General features: G+C 43.3%; 1 protein-coding gene across 4 annotated transcripts in view; it reads left to right on the top strand.

The window, feature by feature from the left end:
* Positions 1 to 17,127, top strand: part of TRAK1 (trafficking kinesin protein 1) — a 128,181-nt gene that overhangs the window by 40,023 nt on the left and 71,031 nt on the right. For 3 of the 4 annotated variants that reach the window (XM_061464473.1, XM_061464470.1, XM_061464477.1), the window contains one exon: positions 5,890 to 6,182. The gene's annotated coding sequence lies outside the window, so the exon portion shown is untranslated. Of the gene's footprint in view, positions 1 to 5,889; positions 6,183 to 15,922; positions 15,977 to 17,127 lie in introns of those variants that run through there. The other variant, XM_061464475.1, reaches the window with a different exon arrangement.

The raw sequence follows: 17,127 nt of genomic DNA, 5'->3' as shown, positions 1-17,127 counted from the left end.
ATCATCCAGTTCCAGCCCATGTCACCCAAGGTTCTGTCCAACCTGGTCTTGAACACTGTCCCTCTCCCCTGGCTGGAGCGGGCAAGAGACTGATGGGATCATTTGGAAGACCAAATCCTAGTGGTGAGAAGCTGTGGTTTGTGAAGAACAGTGGGGTGGTTTTCTTTCCTCTTTAATTTATCTTTTTTCCCTTCGGGGGCTGTTTATTAGTGAAGTTTTGACTTTTTGAGAAAACATGTTTGTCTTCATTGAAGATTTAATAGTCAGAAAAGGCCAAACAAGGTCACAGCAGCAGCTTTGGAGAGCTTGAGAGCAAGACTTCAAGCTTTTTGTGTTTATAACATCATTTAAGCATCTTTGGGGTTTTCGCTGGTGCTATTCTCGCTTTTGTTCTCTAGTGGTGACTTTTTTTTGTACTAATGACATTGCCGTGCCACTGGCAGTTAACCAGGTATTGTTCTGCTTTCCTGAATGTCTGGTTATTGAATGCCTTCATCTGCTTACTACTTACTGGTTATGAGGTGTTACAAAAAGTGATTTTTAGAAGCCCTTCAAATGTTTAGCTTGAAAACACTCTTTAATGGTTTCATAGGCAGAAGAGCTCCTCTTGGGAAGCATATACCCGAAAGATTCTTCATAGCATCTAATGATCACTGGGTATTGATACTTCTCCAGAAACATTGCATTTGGCTAGGGCAAGGAGCTGGGGGAAGGGGAAACATGGAATATAGGTTAAATGTGGTATAAGGCTTGAGTAAAAGGGTCTGTGCGGTGCTGGGGTAGCAGATGGCTGTTTTGTTACTGCCTGGGTCACTGGGCACAAAACCACTGGTCAGAAAGCACAGCAGTATTTTCTCCAGGTTAATCTAGGAAAGATGAAACGGTTCTTGAACGGCTTTAAAACTTTGGATAAGGATGTGGTCTAGAGTTGGCCAAGGTGTTTGTCCCTTCAGTTTGCTGTAAAAATAATGGATCTCTTCTAACGTAAGAAATGCAGTACTTTCAGTGTTTTTATATGTGTGTGTGTGTGTGGGTATAAAACCCAGACCTACTGCACATGGTTGTTTCTTTCTGGTCTGAGCAGGTTTGTTTAAATGGAAGTAAGCATTTTGTGTGGCTTTGAGCCCCTCACTCAGTGAAGAAATTAGTTTTAAAGTAAAAATAGAAGAAAAAGCAGCAAACTTTTATAGATGGAAGAGGAGAAATTGTAAAGAGCTAAGTTGAATGCTTGAAGCAAGTCTTACTGCTTTGGTCAATTCAGTGAGTATTTTCCAAACATAGACTGTATTCTGAATTACTGAGGCCAGGCCTGCAAGTGTAAGCTATTTCAGATTACACAGACATGTAAACTGGCTTTGATTTGCTCCAGTGTCTCTGGGGGGCATTTTGCATCTGAGAAAAAGAGGGGTGGATTGCTTTTTTTTTCCTTTGTGCGTGTGTATAAATAAGATGTTTGAGGGTTCTTTTTAAAGAACTTAGTGAAACTTAACAGACTTGGTAAAACAGAGGTGTTTAGTGGGTTTACAAAGTAATACAGGAACCAGGAAAAGACTTCTGGTGGGACTCTTGCAAGTACATAAAAGGGAGGAATTTGCAAACCCTAAACCCCTCTGAAGTGTTTAACCATCATTTAGTAGCTAGCAAATGAAAACACAGGATGAGAGCTCTGTAGCTCCAGGCAGATGGGTATAGTAAGAAGTTCTCTCAATCCTTTGATACCCTGAGGTTCTTTGGTCAATAGGGATGGATGAGTAGATCCAAATTGTTGGCACTGAAGCTTCTTAAAACTTCGTTAATGATTTGTGTGGGTTACTTTAGATTTAGCTTGACACCTTGGGGTGAATGTCTCCACTTACCCCTGCAGTTTGAAGCTTCCTGAAGGAGGAAAATGTAATAATACATGCCAGATGACCCTGCTGTGAAGTTGCCCGTGGGTTTATTTGAAGTCTCATGTGGCTGATTGGCAGCAGGTTGCGTTTGAAGTGCATCTTGGAGCAGTGTTTTCAGGTTGTTTCAGAGTTGTTCTGAAAACCCAGCTAGCTCACAGTAACTGGTTTTGCTTCAAAACTGTGCTACTGCTCTAAAGGAAAGAGCATAGTTAAATAATGAGAGTATGCATAGCAAGAGGATGACTGGAAGAGAGGGGAAGATTTTAGTCCGAAGCTCTAGGAAGATATTTCTGCTCTCTTTGAAGGAAATACAGCTTTGAATTCCCAGATGTTGGCAGTGGTCAAGCTGCCTTTTTAGACTAATGAATAAAAGTATTATTTGAAGCACAAAATCTGAGCTAGATAACTAACAATTGTTCAAAGCTTAATAATATTAACACCATAGGGTGCACTGGGTGGCACATCATTTTACGAGTTCCACATGTTTAGTGACTACAGTAAATTGCTGTTGCTGCAATCCAAGGTGGTGATGAGAATTACGTTTCAAGGTCACAAGCAATGTGTATGTTAGCATTGCTGAGCTCTTGGTAGGCACATGGCTGAATAGCTCCGTGCCATTTATTGCTTTGCTTTAACTCATTTGTGTATTTAGGTTCAGAGAACCCAGAAATGGCTGACTGATGCGGAGGTTTCTTTGCTTTACCTGAGAACCTTCCAATCTCGTCTGATGTAAATGTGCCTGTCAGCTTTGAGCTGCTTTGCCAAGGTACTTAGAGCTGGGTAACTTTTTAAAGTGGAATGTAATGCTGGCTAACCACAACTCATATTTTACTTGGCTTTTGTAATCCAGGCAGCCACAGGTACACTGCAGTCGGTACCCAATGTATTTCTCGATTAAGTCTATGACACTGCAGTCATAGTTTTGACTGTTATGTAGGTGTACTGTTAGATGACAATGGTCTTTGGTTTGTATAGAACTTAAGGTCTTCATTTAGTAACCATGCAAACACTATTTTAAGCATTATATTGGGTTAGACCAAAATCTGGGTATCGTACAGAGGAGGTGTGCAGGAGCAAGTCTTTGTGCTTCTGTCATCACTTTTATAAAGTGCAAGGATTGAATGAGTGCCTGTAACAAACAGCTGGCAAATAAGGGGTTTTCCAGAGTAAAATGACCTGGTTAAGAATATGTACAGGTTAAACTTAAGGGAATTGTTCTCTTGCTACAACCAAAACATTTACGTTCAAACATTCCAAATTAAATATTTCTTTAAACTCAGGTCTGTTTATTGGCCCCAAACTGTCATTGTATTTAAACCGGTAGAAATGGTGCAATACAGTCACCAAGGCAGAAGCTGAATTATGTCATATTAGGTACAGGAGTTGAGTTATTTAAGTCCTGTATGTGGGCTGCTCTTGACATATACAGTAGAAAGAATGAAATGCATTAAATTTTCATGGAGAAAAGGCATAGTCTGGCTTCAGTCGTGTGTTTGTTTGGATGTCAGAAGGGGTAAATACAAACCACCGTAGTAACAATTTGTATCATCTGCTTATAAATGCTATATATGTAGGTGAGGCTGTTTTGGGAATCTGGTAAATACTGCTCAGCTTTAGTTTGTTTTGCTTGTCAGCACCAGAAATTCAGCTGAAATTTTAAAGGAAAAGTGTGCACCCCTGGATTATGTGCTGATATTTGCCATGCAAGAGGCTACGCAGACAGTGCTGCTGTAGATTTGGTGAAGGCTGAACAACATTTTCACACTGTGTGTCTGGAAACTAAGTAAGTCTGAAAGGAAGCAGGCATACGCGTTCATGCCTGCTTTCTTCCCTGCATTATAGAAGCTTTTAAGATAAAAGCACATTCTCTTCCTTAATCCAGAATTTGTCTTTCTCATGGAGATGTTACATGCGATTCTGCAGCAGAGCAGGCAGACTGTTGGAGCCTGTTTGTCTTTTCAGGCTGTGTTTGTTCCGTTTCCAGAATAAATGCCAACGATGAACCAGCTTGTGTGAAGGAAGAGCACTGATAACTTTGTTTCTGGATGTGTGTGTGGTGAATATTAAACTGGGTGAAGGCAGAGAGGTGAAAATCATCCATCACAAACTTCTAACGCAACGTGGAATGCTTTATTCTGGCCAAAACTATTTTTGGTGAGAACTGGGTGGGAGATGAAGTCATGAATGAGTAAAGGTGATCAGGTACATCAGATGGTGAATGGCAGCGCGTCCAGAAAAGTGACAAGATCTCAGATTCCCTAAACTCACTTGAATACTTTTACAGGCAGATCATGCTGTGGTTATCAGTGTTACTTCATTTGGTAATGTTATGTTGCTGGCTCCCTGTAGTTGCTAAGGCAGGGCACGGGGAAGAGGAGAGAGGAGGGGCAAGAAAAGCTGAAGAGTTCCCTTAATGCTTCCAGCCAGTGACTCCCAGATATGCTCTCATTCATAACAACGGACTTAACTAACAATTTCCCAAAACAAATGTGATTCACAGATGTGTGGTAGCAACTAGGACAAAATAGAGTTCTTTGAATCAGTCAGTCTGTGCATTTCCAGTGTGTTTTCTTGTTTATGGCGTAAGCTGTTCCTCTCCTCAATGCAGAGTGGAAAGCAAAGGTTTGAGTTTTGATTTCAACTTCATTGGAGCAACTGATTTCTCACATGAGTAACCTCCCTCTTGTGATTCCTGAAGAGCCACTTGAAAGGGGCCCATTTAAAAAATAATCAGTCCGAGTGACCCCATTGTTCTTTTCAGAATGTGCTGTGACAGCACAGGAATAATGGATGCTCTGCAGGGGAACCGGAAGATTTCCTGTTAAAGCACTGAAATGAAACCTCTTCCTGCAGCTGCCAGGGGAGAGGACCATTTGTATGAGAGTATGGTATCATAAATTTATTGTCTGATTTAATCTGTTCCTGTAGCTGTTATGAGCATTACTAAATGCAGGTTTTGAGCCTCTGACCAGGTTAAGTGATACCATGCTCAAATACAGATGGATAAAATGGAGAAGAACTGAATGAAGTGTCTTTTTGTGTATGAAGGTGTTAATATTGCCCATTTGTCTTCCAGCTGTGGTGGTGTGCTTTCAGTGGGAACGCATCCTTGTTGAGACCCTCTGGAAGGGGGAGGGAATGTTGCTTTTTTGTTCTTATGCCTGTGGTGAAAGGGAAAACCAGGTTGAGCAAAGGGCTGGTGATACAGCTTTGTTGCAAGGTTTCTCTTAAGCTTATTCCCAGAAGGCCTAGAATGCATAATCTGTGTTTTGACAGTTTAGAGACAGATGCTTGAGTCCTGCCACAAGTTTCTAAAAACACTGTTGTGCTTTGGCGAAGCAAGAATGTTATTTACTAGAAATGGCAGAAAATAAGATGGCAAAATTCTGAGTGTAACTTTAACAGCAAAACAAGATTATCTGGACATGTTCGTAGAGATTAAAGAGAGCCTTTTTAGTAGTATTTTCCAGACAACTTGCGTTGCTGGTTCTCAGTGAAGCACTGAACATGGTATGTTCTGTTGCTGCACATGCAGATTGAATTGCATCCACGCCTTCTGCTTGCAGACCAGTGCATTTGTGTCTTCTTGCTGCTGGCTTTCTGCTTTTCCCGTGTAATCTGGGTGTTCTTGTGTGGTCTGTTCTTCAGCTGCTGCTTATGCCTTGTAACTACTACATGTATAAAGCCTTTTGCTTGGCTGACATGAAAGTTAGTTGGTGAATGAGCCAAAGTGGATGGACTTGAGGGGTTGGCAAGTTGGGTCAGGCAACAGTACTCATGTTTAATCAGCCACCGGTCTATAATATGGTACCAAGGAATAATTCCTACTTGACTGTGCAAGTGCAAAGATAGGCAGCTGCTCTGTGAAGAGGGTTTGGCATTTAGCATTTGCTGAATTTGTTAGGTTAAACTAATGTTTAAGGAGGAGAAAATGAGGTATTCTGATTTATGCTCTTTGGAATGACTTGAACTAACCATTTGTTTCTTTTGTGTTTCACAGACTTCTCGAAGCCAGCTGTAGTGAAGAGCAAGAGCTGTGTTCCTGCCAGCCAGACCCAGTCTCCAGTGCTGGTCCCCCTGATGGCACTTTGTCCAAGCCTGTGAAACCTGCCAAGCTGGACGCCACAGCTTTGCACGACTGCACTTTGGCCGCCACTGTGCCTCCTTCGGAGCTGTCGAGTGATGCGGTCCCAGCCTGTGACACAGGCATTCACGAAGAGCACTATGTGAGTGAAGCAGTGGAAGATGATCTGCCAGACTGCAGAGAGTACAGAGATGCCTGCACCATTACTGGTAAGCAGTCAAGTCTTTTATCTTGGGTCTTACCTGTTCTTAAGCTGTTGGTGAGGTGTCTGGTTCATGGACATGCTGCTGCTGGTCTGCGTGTGTTCTTCTTGTTTAAGAAGTGATTTCACAAGGACCTGGGTTTTCAGTGGAAGCACTTTGTGAGGGTTAAGGCTCTTGTAAATAGGCTAGACCAATGACAGTTGTGAAATGAGGATATGAGACTGATGTGCTTGGGAAGCTGAACCATTTGAAGTTTATTTGGAAAATAAACCAACTGAAAGTCAGGGATGATGGGAAGGAAATACCACAGCTTAAAATTATGGAATGGTTGTCCTAATAGTCAACATAATTTAGATTTTTATCTTGATGTGAGAATTGCTCTGTGGGAGAAGGAGATGGGAGAAATAGTGTCTAACATCGTATTTTGACTGTACATAACCATTCCATATTTTCACATGAGTTTTGGAACGATAAAAGTTAATGTATGAGGAACAGCTTCTTCTGCGTGTTTGTATGAAAGGTTAAATGATGAAAAGTCAAATGCCCTTTTGTCATGGATTCATACACATAAATAGAATGTGTTTTACGATATTTTAAATGGTATTTTTAACAGAATTAGGTTCTCAGTGGTGTGGTCAGCTGACCCAGTTTTTTTGTGTTTGAATAATGACTAACTCAGTTTGGTCATGGGTACGTCCATGAAATGACAGGCAGTTTCCAAATGCATGGTTTGTTGGCTGAGCTGCACGGTTTCTTTTAGCTTAAAGTGACCTTGTCAGCCTGACCTCTTTTGGGAATGTTTGAGGAGTCAACCGAGTTTTCAGGAGGGGAGAAATGAGAGAGCTGAGAAGAACAGAGGTAAGACTGGGGCCGTTCTAGCTGGCTGCCAGATCCACTTACCCTGAGTTACTTGCAGTCATTTCTAGAATTGTCTGTAGGTCAGAGAACCAGTTCATGGTGACAGTCAACAGATATTTTTGTAGTACGCCTTAACTTAGCTCAGCCCAGCTGCTGTATAGTTGCTAAGGGCTGAGATACTGAAAAAAAACAAAGAAGGGGAGAGATGCTCTGCAAGTCCATTGTGATTCCCTAGAGGCGACAAGCAGCAGGATTAACACTGAAGTCCCTTTCAGTTAGGTATGCTTGTACATAAAATACTTGTTTTATGAACAGAAACTTACGCCTTCTCCCTTGTATTCAGGGGTTTAGAGCTCTTTAACTGGTTAGTTTATAAACAGGTCACTCTCTTGATTGTCACGACTGCTTGGTGGGGAGACTAGAAACTCTACATATTATTACATAGATGCATTCCTGGCAGCATAAGTCTGTTTTCCAGGCCCCTTGGAGAAGGATCTTTCTTGCAAGTTGTTCTACGGGTTCTGCCTCATCTCCCCTCCTCTGTTAATAGAAAAACATTAACTTCATGTTTTCCTGTTTCTAAATACAAGGCCAGACATCGAGCTTCTTTCATGAGTCAAGATGCCTTCTTGATTCTGGTTCCTTGAAAGGCAAGATAAGCTCTTCCTTTCTGAATTTTTAAAAGTAGCTTTTGTTAAATGGAGGTCAGTGCATGTTTTCCTACTTCACACTTTTTCAAGCCTGATGTAGCTTCTGCATGTTCTTCTTTTTGGTTGTCAGCCAAGTGTGGTTTACTGATTGAGCCTATATTGCATTTTGATGGATCAGCTGTTCTGCAGTAGCAGATTTCTACTGTTCATGACCTGGAGACTGGATAAGACTTGCAGTAGAAATAGTGGTGGGTGTTTTGGTTGGTTAGTTATGGGATTTGGGTGGTTGTTTTTTTTCCTGTTATAAATTCATTTTTATGAGTTTCAGGTCTTTTGCTGTGCTTTCTTTGCTGTGCAGTTTTTGCTTTGGTATCAAAGGGCATAGAATGGGAGTTAGGATTTGGTCTCATACTTTATCTGTATAATCGCTACTTTATCAGCAGTACATGCTGGTATGCAACCTATACCCTTGAAACCAGCAGAAAGAAATACTTCTGGAGGGATAAGGATTTTTAGAGGCTTTAACACGAAGATTTTCTGTAGGTCTGACCTACAGGTTAATATTATTTACACTTTTAAACTGTTTAGTGGGAAATAAATGCTCATACCAGGTCTGCATATGCCATCATTCTTCTGATGCCAAGACTTGACTCATCCTAGAGCAGGCATGTTCGAATTCAGCAATAGGGATAATCTAGTTTAATCTAGTTTCTTTGAAGGCTAACAATTACAGCCTCTTATACAGGTTATCTGCAAAAATTCTTTCAAATAAAGGCTTAAACACAGTGAAGAAAAACCTAGGAAACTGAGCAGCGGTGCTGTTTTGTGGGGATGCTTTCTGACACACAACCAGCCAGTGGTAATGGGAGTTGACTGAAGCCTAAGAACAAGCTAGGATTTATGAAGGGACTCTTCATCAGGGACTGCAGTGGTAGCACATGGGGGTGATGGGTTCAAACTCAAACAGGAAGTTGTATGTATAAAAGAAGAAATTCTTCCCTGTGAGGGTGCTGAGGCGCTGGCACAGGCTGCCCAGAGAAGCTGTGGCTGCCCCATCCCTGGCAGTGTTCAAGGCCAGGTTGAACACAGGGGCTTGGAGCAAGCTGCCCTAGGGGAAGGTGTCCCTGCCCATGGCAGGGGGGGTGGAACTGGATGAGCTTTAAGGTCTTTTCCAACCCAAACCAGTCTGGGATTCGATGTGGCACATTTTGCTATTGAACTTTCCAAGAAGGCCACCAATGCTCAAGGAATTTTCAATTCTTGGTGCTTGTTTCCCCCTCCCTCCCCTCCATCCCTGGCCTGCTGCCATTGCTGGCAGTAGAGAGAGGCACTTTGGCACTGTCAGCAGCACGATCTTTCCTGTCTGGAATCTTAAGAGCAGCAGTAACGTAGCTGAAGGTGCATTGCGCATTCTGATTGTGCTAAGCATGTTTTCGTGGATATAGGGTTGGCTTAAACATTTCCTGTCCCCAGACCACCTCAGAATGTGTTTGCAGATTTCTGTGGGAGTGCAAGTTGGAGGTATTTTAGGCAACTGGTCTGGATAGAATCCTTGTTCCACTTTGGTGGCAAAGGGGAGATGAGGGTAACTTTCTAAGCTAGGTCACATCTCAGATCTGTTCTACTGCATGGTCTAAAAGCAGTTACATTGGCATAACTCAGGGAATGAGCACTGCAGGGGTGCACCTATGTGACAGAAAACAGTGGAGAGCTTCCTTAAGCTGGTGTTATCTCTGAGCGCAGATACAGCAACCTAAAGACAACTTCTTTCCCAGTCAGTCTGATGGTAAAGTGGCTTGAAACACATAGTCGCTAAACTGAAGCGTTGCATGAGGAGAAGCTCTGAATCTCTGCTAAATTGAGCGTACAAGGGCAAATGAATAGCACAACTGATCCATTTCAAAAGTTGTGAACAGTTTGAGACTTACTATATGGAAAATAAGTGCTACCACTGGATCATGTATTTTCTGAGTACTAGTAGTAGAACTACACCTGAAAAAGGATTCAATAGCTGCTGTAGTAGGGTGGTTTTTTTGTTGTTGTTATTTCTTCATTTTGGTTTTTATTAGCAAGATTTAAGAGAAAATTTCAGTGTAGTCTGACTTAAGAGTTTCTACTCTGAGGAGCTATCACTTGTGGAGCTCCTACAGGTACGTGGGCAGAAGGACACTCGAGGCCCAAGGCTGGTAGACAGTGGGCAGCACTGTATGCATGGAAGTGGCACTTTTCTACTACATGTGTGCGGCACCTATCTTCTCCTGGTTGTTTTTTCCTTTGAGCTTTTCTTGCTGCTATCATTCCCTGGATCATAGAGGCACAAATACGGATGTGGCACCATCTAGTGTTCCTTTTGCTAGGAAGAGGATCAAGGAGCGTGTGTCTGTCCTGATTCCAGTCAGGTGTTGATGGAAGCGGCAACTGAAGCTGGGGGCTTCCTTGTCTAACACTCACATCCCATTTTTGGTAAAGCAGGAAGGGCTGCAGTCTTGACATGAAAAAGCAGAGCATCACTCACTAAGTTGCTCAAGTCCCAGTTCGGTGAGTTATAGAATCCTCTTCATCCGATTGCCTTTCTTGTCCATCAGCTGCAGTCAGACAAATCCTGTCCCTCCTAGGAATGGAGTGTACAGTAGGATGGAAGTCTGAGATACCACTGGAGTATAGCTTTACTCTTGTGACAGATGTCTGGCTGCCAGAGTGGTTTTGTGCTTGGGGTTTTTCTCCTTTCCTTTTTTGTTTCTCTTCAATATGCGTAACAGTATCATTAGCCATCTTCATTAAGTTCCAGTCTTCTTTCTCATGTCAGGAGACTGGCTATATGCAGTGATTTTGGCATGATACACTTTGCAGTTCAAGAGCTAACTGCTTAGTATGCCATGCAGGCTTCCTTCATCCTTCTCTGAAAAAGCAGGAAATGAATGGGCTGATTTAAATTGCCCAGCCTCTTCATTGGTTTGGGTGATTTGTTTGTTCCTTATCCTAATTACTCTTTCGGAATGCACGTAGGGGTGTGCTCTCTGGCTGTAGGGGTGTGCTCTCTGCCTGTTCTGAGCAATTTCCTTAGGGTTCTTGGGAAATTCTTTGTGGTGATAACCTGTTCTGGGTCCTGGTGTTAATAACATGTTAATTTTTTTAGTTTGGAGAAGGCTCGGGGGGACTTTATCACTCCCTACAACTGCCTGACAGGAGGTTGTAGTGAGGTGGGGTCGGTCTCTGCTCCCAAGGAACAAGGGACAGGACAAGAGGAAACGGCCTCAAGCTGCACCAGGGCAGGTTTAGATGGAGCTGAGGAACAATTCCTTCCCCAGAGGGTGCTCAGGCATTGGACCAGGCTGCCCAGGGCAGGGCTGCAGTCACCGTCCCCGCAAGTGTTCACACAGCGTGGAGACGAGGCCTCAGTGCCATGGGTTAGTGGTGGCCTTGGCAGTGCTGGGAACAGTTGGACTGGATGAGCTTAAAGGGCTTTCCCAATCAGGTTGATTCAGTGATTCTATTTTGCTCTCATCTGGGAGGTATCTCTGAGAAGAGCTGATATTGTTTGAACTTGTAAGTAGTGTAACTTCTACCTTACAGCACTGACTGCAATGATGGCTAGTCATAACGTCTCAAGTCTCACACAATCTCCTGGCAACAAAGCCATTTGGGAGCAGAAAGTTTCCTCTGGATTTTCATCCTGCCTCTATCCTTATTCAGGCTTTAATTATGTTCTCGTATAGAATCACAGAATCCCAGAATCTGGGATTGAATCTGGTTTGGGTTGAAGGGACCTTAAAGTGCATCCAGTTCCAACCCCCTGCCATGGGCAGGGACCCCTTCCACTAGAGCAGCTTGCTCCAAGCCCCTGTGTCCAACCTGGCCTTGAACACTGCCAGGGATGGGGCAGCCACAGCTTCTCTGGGCACCCTGTGCCAGCGCCTCAGCACCCTCACAGGGAAGAGCTTCTTTCTGCCTAAGAGCTCATCTCAGTCTCCCCTCTACAGTTTAAAGCTGTTCCCCCTTGTCCTGTCACTACATGCCCTTATAAAAAGGGAAGCAGAAAATATGAAACAGAGCTTCTGTTCTCTTCCACTAGGTATTTCCACTCTTCATGGCGCAGTCAGCCAGTGTGGATGACTGACTGATCCTGTGCATAAACAGTGTAATTCTGGACATCTTTTTTGTACTCACTTTGTTTTAAAAGGCATGCACCTGAGCTCAGCCACTCTCAATAGTCTTTTCTCTGCGTAAGTACCCCCATCAAGCAGGACTGTTGTACGAGGGATATAGAGAGTATGTCCCTGCCTAGTTCTTTTAGTGTCCGTTTAGTCCTGCACCCTGTCTGTGACTTTGTCACCTTTCTAAACCTGCTGAGTGTGTTACCATGGAAATTCATGGCTTTGACTGGCTGTGTGCGGTGGTACTTAGTCCAGTCTCCCACTGGTTTCTGTTAGCGTTTGTCTTGGTTATACAGGATTTGGTGGATAACAGTTCTTCATTCCCTTCTGATTCCGTCTTCACGACTCTGAAGAACCTCCATTGTTTTCACACCCCAGCCTGCTCTTCTCCCACCTTTTTTTAGCCTGTCCTGTGAATAAAACCTTGAGAATGTGGGCTCTTCCTTCAGTCCATTTGCTTTGATATTACTGTCACCAGTTTCATCCTGCAGGCTTGCTCTAGTTTTGGTCTCTTCTCCTTCCTCTTTCCTGCCACTTCTAGAAGTGCCTATTGCTCATTCTGAGCACTCTTTCTTTCCCTAAAGCATGCAAAAAACGCTTGTCCTGTTAGCATGTGATAGATAGCTCCCTCAGCATGACTGCAGCTATTCTATGGACTTCAGTTCTGTCTAGCATACTCTAACAGAGGGATCTTATTCTCTATGCCTGCTGCATCATTGCCTCTCTTTGGATTTTCTGGCTGGCCTTTGGTGAATTCTCAGTCAACTTCACACAGTTCCCCCCCCCCCCCCCCCCCTCAGCTTCCCATCAGTTATTTTCCAGCTCTTACCCTTTGCCAGTAACTTAGTGGTTTTCCTGATTCCTCTCCCATGGCAGGTTGTTGTGCTCTCTCTTAGTCTGTATCCCAGGCATAGTTTCTTTTTCTTTCAAGGATTCTCTTTTTGTGTTTCAGTGGGGTCGGTTGGTTTGTTTCTTTCCCTCTCAAGCAGAATTCTGCTGCTACTGATGTGCTCCGTATTCAGCCCTCTTACTTACACTCATCTTCCTAGTGTGCTATGTATGATGAACACCAAGTGTTCATCACTTCTGGGTTTGCTCTTTGGAGAAAAAGCTCCTCAAGGCAAGTGGTTGGTGGAATTTTTGAGGGTGTTTTTTTGTTGTTGTTGTTTTGTGGCATTTGTTTGATTATTGCTGTATTTAAATGTGTGAAAACACTTATTCCATAATTTACCTCCATAACATGCTGAGTGCAGCTTTACTTTTCTTCCTCAAGGTGCGTGTATTTGTCCATCATGGAACAACACATTTTGCATTTCAAGTCAACATCTGTAAAGAAGAAGCTCCCTAAGAATGAATATGGTTTGCTTCGATTCTAAAGCTGCATTGACAGGCATTGTTTAGAGGCTGGCACACTCTGTAGCTGGGCTGAACAACAAGCAGAAGCAGGACAATTGCTTTTCAGGGTTTGCCATACTCAGTGTTTTATCAGTGGGGTTTTGAGACATTCTCAGTCTGTCTTGGCAGCTGGAAGATCCTAATGGTTAATGGATGTGTTTATTCTCACTGCTGCTGAACAGTGTGTTGCCAGCATGCCTTTGAGAAATGAATAGCTTTTGTTCTTGCTTTAAAACAATAGTCATGGTGGTGGAGTTTCCTTTTAGTTTCTGTTACATGTAAAAATAAAGGCATGAGTATTGCTGCATTTAACATAGGGAGACATATTTCCATATTGAAGCCAAGCCTATTTAAATTTATAGCATTGTGTACAGTAGGGACCCTTTAGTTTAGTGCCTCTTATCTGTGTTACCTTTTATATCCCACAGGAAGGTGTGTGTAGGCTGAAATCAAAGCAGGAGACCTTAACCTAATAAACAATGGCATTCCAATAGAACTGCAGTTTCCAGCAGTTTTGTTTGCTAGCTTTGACATTCCCAACTTTATCCCAATCTTTATTTGCTCTGTATGGCTAAGCCAAGTTTTCTCCCATATATTTTCAGTTGCCAGATTTAAGTAGAATTTCCTGCCAAGGAAGGTAACGTGCTGAAGATACTGGTGCTCTGTGCACCCAAAAGTGCAGGTGGAGGCTGAGCCTCACGATGTAATCTCCCTGGGAAGACAGGGTGGCAGAACTGAAGGAACACCGGTTTTATTTCCACTTCAGTCTGGGCGATGTAATGATTTTTCCTGCATACCAGGGTTCTTTTGGGTAGTATTGAATGATCTGATCCTTCACACCAGTTCTCCTTTGTAACAAAGGAAGAGCTGTGATTATGTTCTGTGCAGCTTCCCCACCCTTGCCCAAATCCTTTGAAACTTCTGGGGAGAAGAGACTTTTTCTTTCCCAGCAATGAAGCTGAATTTGTTCAGGGGAAAGGAGATGGGAGTGGGAAGAAAAGCAAACTCTTAATCTTCTTCCTTCCTATTCCTGCTCTTAGAACTGCATGTTTGAATGAGTCAATATATCAAATGGCAGACAAGTGACGTGACACTTGGTATTGCGTACAGAATACAGTGGGAATCCCTGTTTGGGTGCTTTTTTCTTCTCCATGGGCTGGACTTCTCATCCAGAATTCCTTTTCCATGATTCAGTGTGCCCATTTGGCCACCATAAATACTACCTGCCTTTCCATGGTATCCCACCTACAGCAGGTGGGAAGTCCAGTTGAGATTTATGTGTGCAAGTGGGAAAGTGCGGTGGCAAGATTGAATTACAGGTCAGCTGAAGGCAGCCCAAAATGGACATACCTGAGGTTAGCATGGGGTCTTTCATGTTCCTATGGAAGACTGGATATTTCTGCAGTGTTTCCCATGTTTGAAGGCAGAAGAACCACTGCTGAATCTGCTTTGGTTAAAGGTGTGTCAGGACTTGCAATTCTAAAATCACGCCATGCCAATCCAGGTGCAGAAGCTTCTGTGGCTGTTTGAGGAGTCTGAGTTTTAAAGGTATGATACAGCTTTCTTGTTGAAGAGCTTTCCTTCCAGCAGTTCAGCTTTACAGCCAGCAGTGAGACTTCTGGTGGGTAGGGTGCTAATGCACATCTTTCCCTTTGGGCAAGTCAGTGAGTTGGGAGGACTGTGAATTTTCTTTCTCAGAAGTGATTTTCTTTGCCCTAGAAGCTAATCACACATTACACATTAAAAACACATGTTCTCTGCATGTGCAGTGCTAAGCCGCAGTAGTATTTGTAATACCTCAGTATAATTAGCCGTGTTCTGGGCACCCTAGAACTGAAATCAAATAGGAATGTGGTGAGTTGTGGGGTTTTGCCTGTTACAGGTATGTGTGCTGAGTTATTGTTCAATAATGTTCAAGACATACTTGTAGTTCTGGGCTCCAGTTAGTACTTAATGCCTGTTCTATGTGGGCCTACAGAGGTCAAACATAGACGCCCTCGGTGCCATGGGTTAGTGGTGGACTTGGCAGTGCTGGGGAACGGTTGGACTTAATGGTCTTAAAGGTCTTTTCCAACCCAGCTGATTCTCTGATCCCATGATCTACTGTAAAAGCATTTAGGGGAAGACCATTTCTCTTGCTTCTATCCCTGGAATACGATTAGGCTTTAGGCATGTGGTCTACTGAGAAAGGAGAATCCTAATGGAGTCACGGCCTCTTGGCTGGTTGTTGAACCCCATTAGGTGACTGTTCTTGGGAGGAGTTTCCAGAATTTTCTCAGCCCAATGGAATGGGATGATTTCTCACATTATGGAATTGCCTATTTCTTATCATTTTAAAAAATGGAGGAGATCCTGAATGCACTGAGAATTTTAAACAGGGCACTTCCTACTCAAATAGTAGAAAATGGAATGAATGCTCTTTTGTGTGGTAGTACATGTACTATAGAATTTTATGCCATTTTACATATAGGGATACAGACTTTGACACATACTTACGGATACTGCTTTCTGAGAAGGGATGCAGACTTTCATACTGTGTTCCCTGTGCATATATGCATCACACAAAGCAAAATCAGCGCTCCAGATCCACCGATATCCAGCGTAGAATAGCCTTGAGTTGATGAACTTTAATTTCTTGCATTACATGTGGCTGGACTTTAGCCTCCAACTGTAACTGTGTTGTGCAGAGAACCTTGCTTTATGTAACTATTAGGGAGCCGGCACTGGAATTGACCCTTTTCAGGTACTGTGAGCTTTTCTTAAAGCCATTTACATTACATTTTTGGCCATTTTCAAACATTTTTTTGTTTTATTTTTGAGGTTTCTCTGGTTTAAATCTTAGACAGCAAAGTGTCAAGGGGAAGTTCAATATGTGCGTGGGAAATGGGACAGGACTTGAAAACCAGGGAGAGGAATAGGTGGCTCCATGAAGCAAAGTAGTAGGCTGCTTCATTCTTCTTGCTTTCTCCAGAGAGTTTCCTTGTTCCTCTCCCCACTTCCTTTTCCTCAAAGGGTTGTGGTAACTTGATGTTTTAATTCTGCTGTGGGACATGAAAGGATCTGCCCGAGAGTGACTGCTGAGGCTTTGTTGGTTCAGTTTGTTGCTCAGGAAGGAGGGGATGTTTGGACTGCCCCTTTGTGAGCATCAGCAGTGGTGTCTCCTGGAAGATGGTCAGAGAAGGGGCATGGTACAACCTGATGCCCAAAGCTTGTGTCTGAACGTTGCCAAGCAGCCCAGCGCTTCCCCGTGGTCACACCTAGACTGTCGTTGTGCTGCTGGACACTGTTTCTGCATGGTTCAGGGTAGGGTTGGGTTCATGGGAGGTTGGTTTGCTCCTTTTGCAGCGGTGAGCTGCAGAGAAACTGGCTGACAACATGTCATCTGTGGCTTAGGGGTTGGGGTAATAAGGCACTTCTTACACGAGGTGGCAGTGTCTACTGCCCACAGGTCCCATAGGGACCTGAAGTCCTTTTCACCTTGAAAAGGGAGCTCTGCTTAAAAACAAACCAATAAACCCATAAAGATTGAGCATGGTTTGGACTAGAATTCTGTGCAATGTCTGTCCTGATAAGCTCTGTTGTACTGTGTTTCGAAGAACTCCCTCAGATACCAGGCTTGGAGATCTGTAATGTTTGTTTTGTCTGTGTTTTGTGTATGGTTTGGTTCCCTTGGTTTGTCATGTCCGTGTCCTTCCATGTGTGTCATGTGTCCCATGCTCCCCCTTGTTCCTTCTCTTTGGTTTAGGCTCTTTTCTTTGAATGTATCACTATGTCTTATGCGAAGTTGATGTGGAAATTGAGGAAGTGCTGCTTCTCCATCTGTCAAGCTAGGTTTCGTTTCTACACTAAGATATGGCTATTTAGTCATAGCCCTAAAAAGATGAAACCCCAAAG

Source organism: Pezoporus flaviventris, unplaced genomic scaffold, assembly GCF_033815535.1.
Source record: "Pezoporus flaviventris isolate CSIRO_AGI_PZ_B2104156 unplaced genomic scaffold, CSIRO_AGI_Pfla_v1 ptg000037l, whole genome shotgun sequence".
NCBI lineage: Eukaryota > Metazoa > Chordata > Aves > Psittaciformes > Psittacidae > Pezoporus > Pezoporus flaviventris.
Note: the sequence above shows the minus strand (reverse complement) of the source record. Positions and strands in the feature narration are given on the sequence as shown.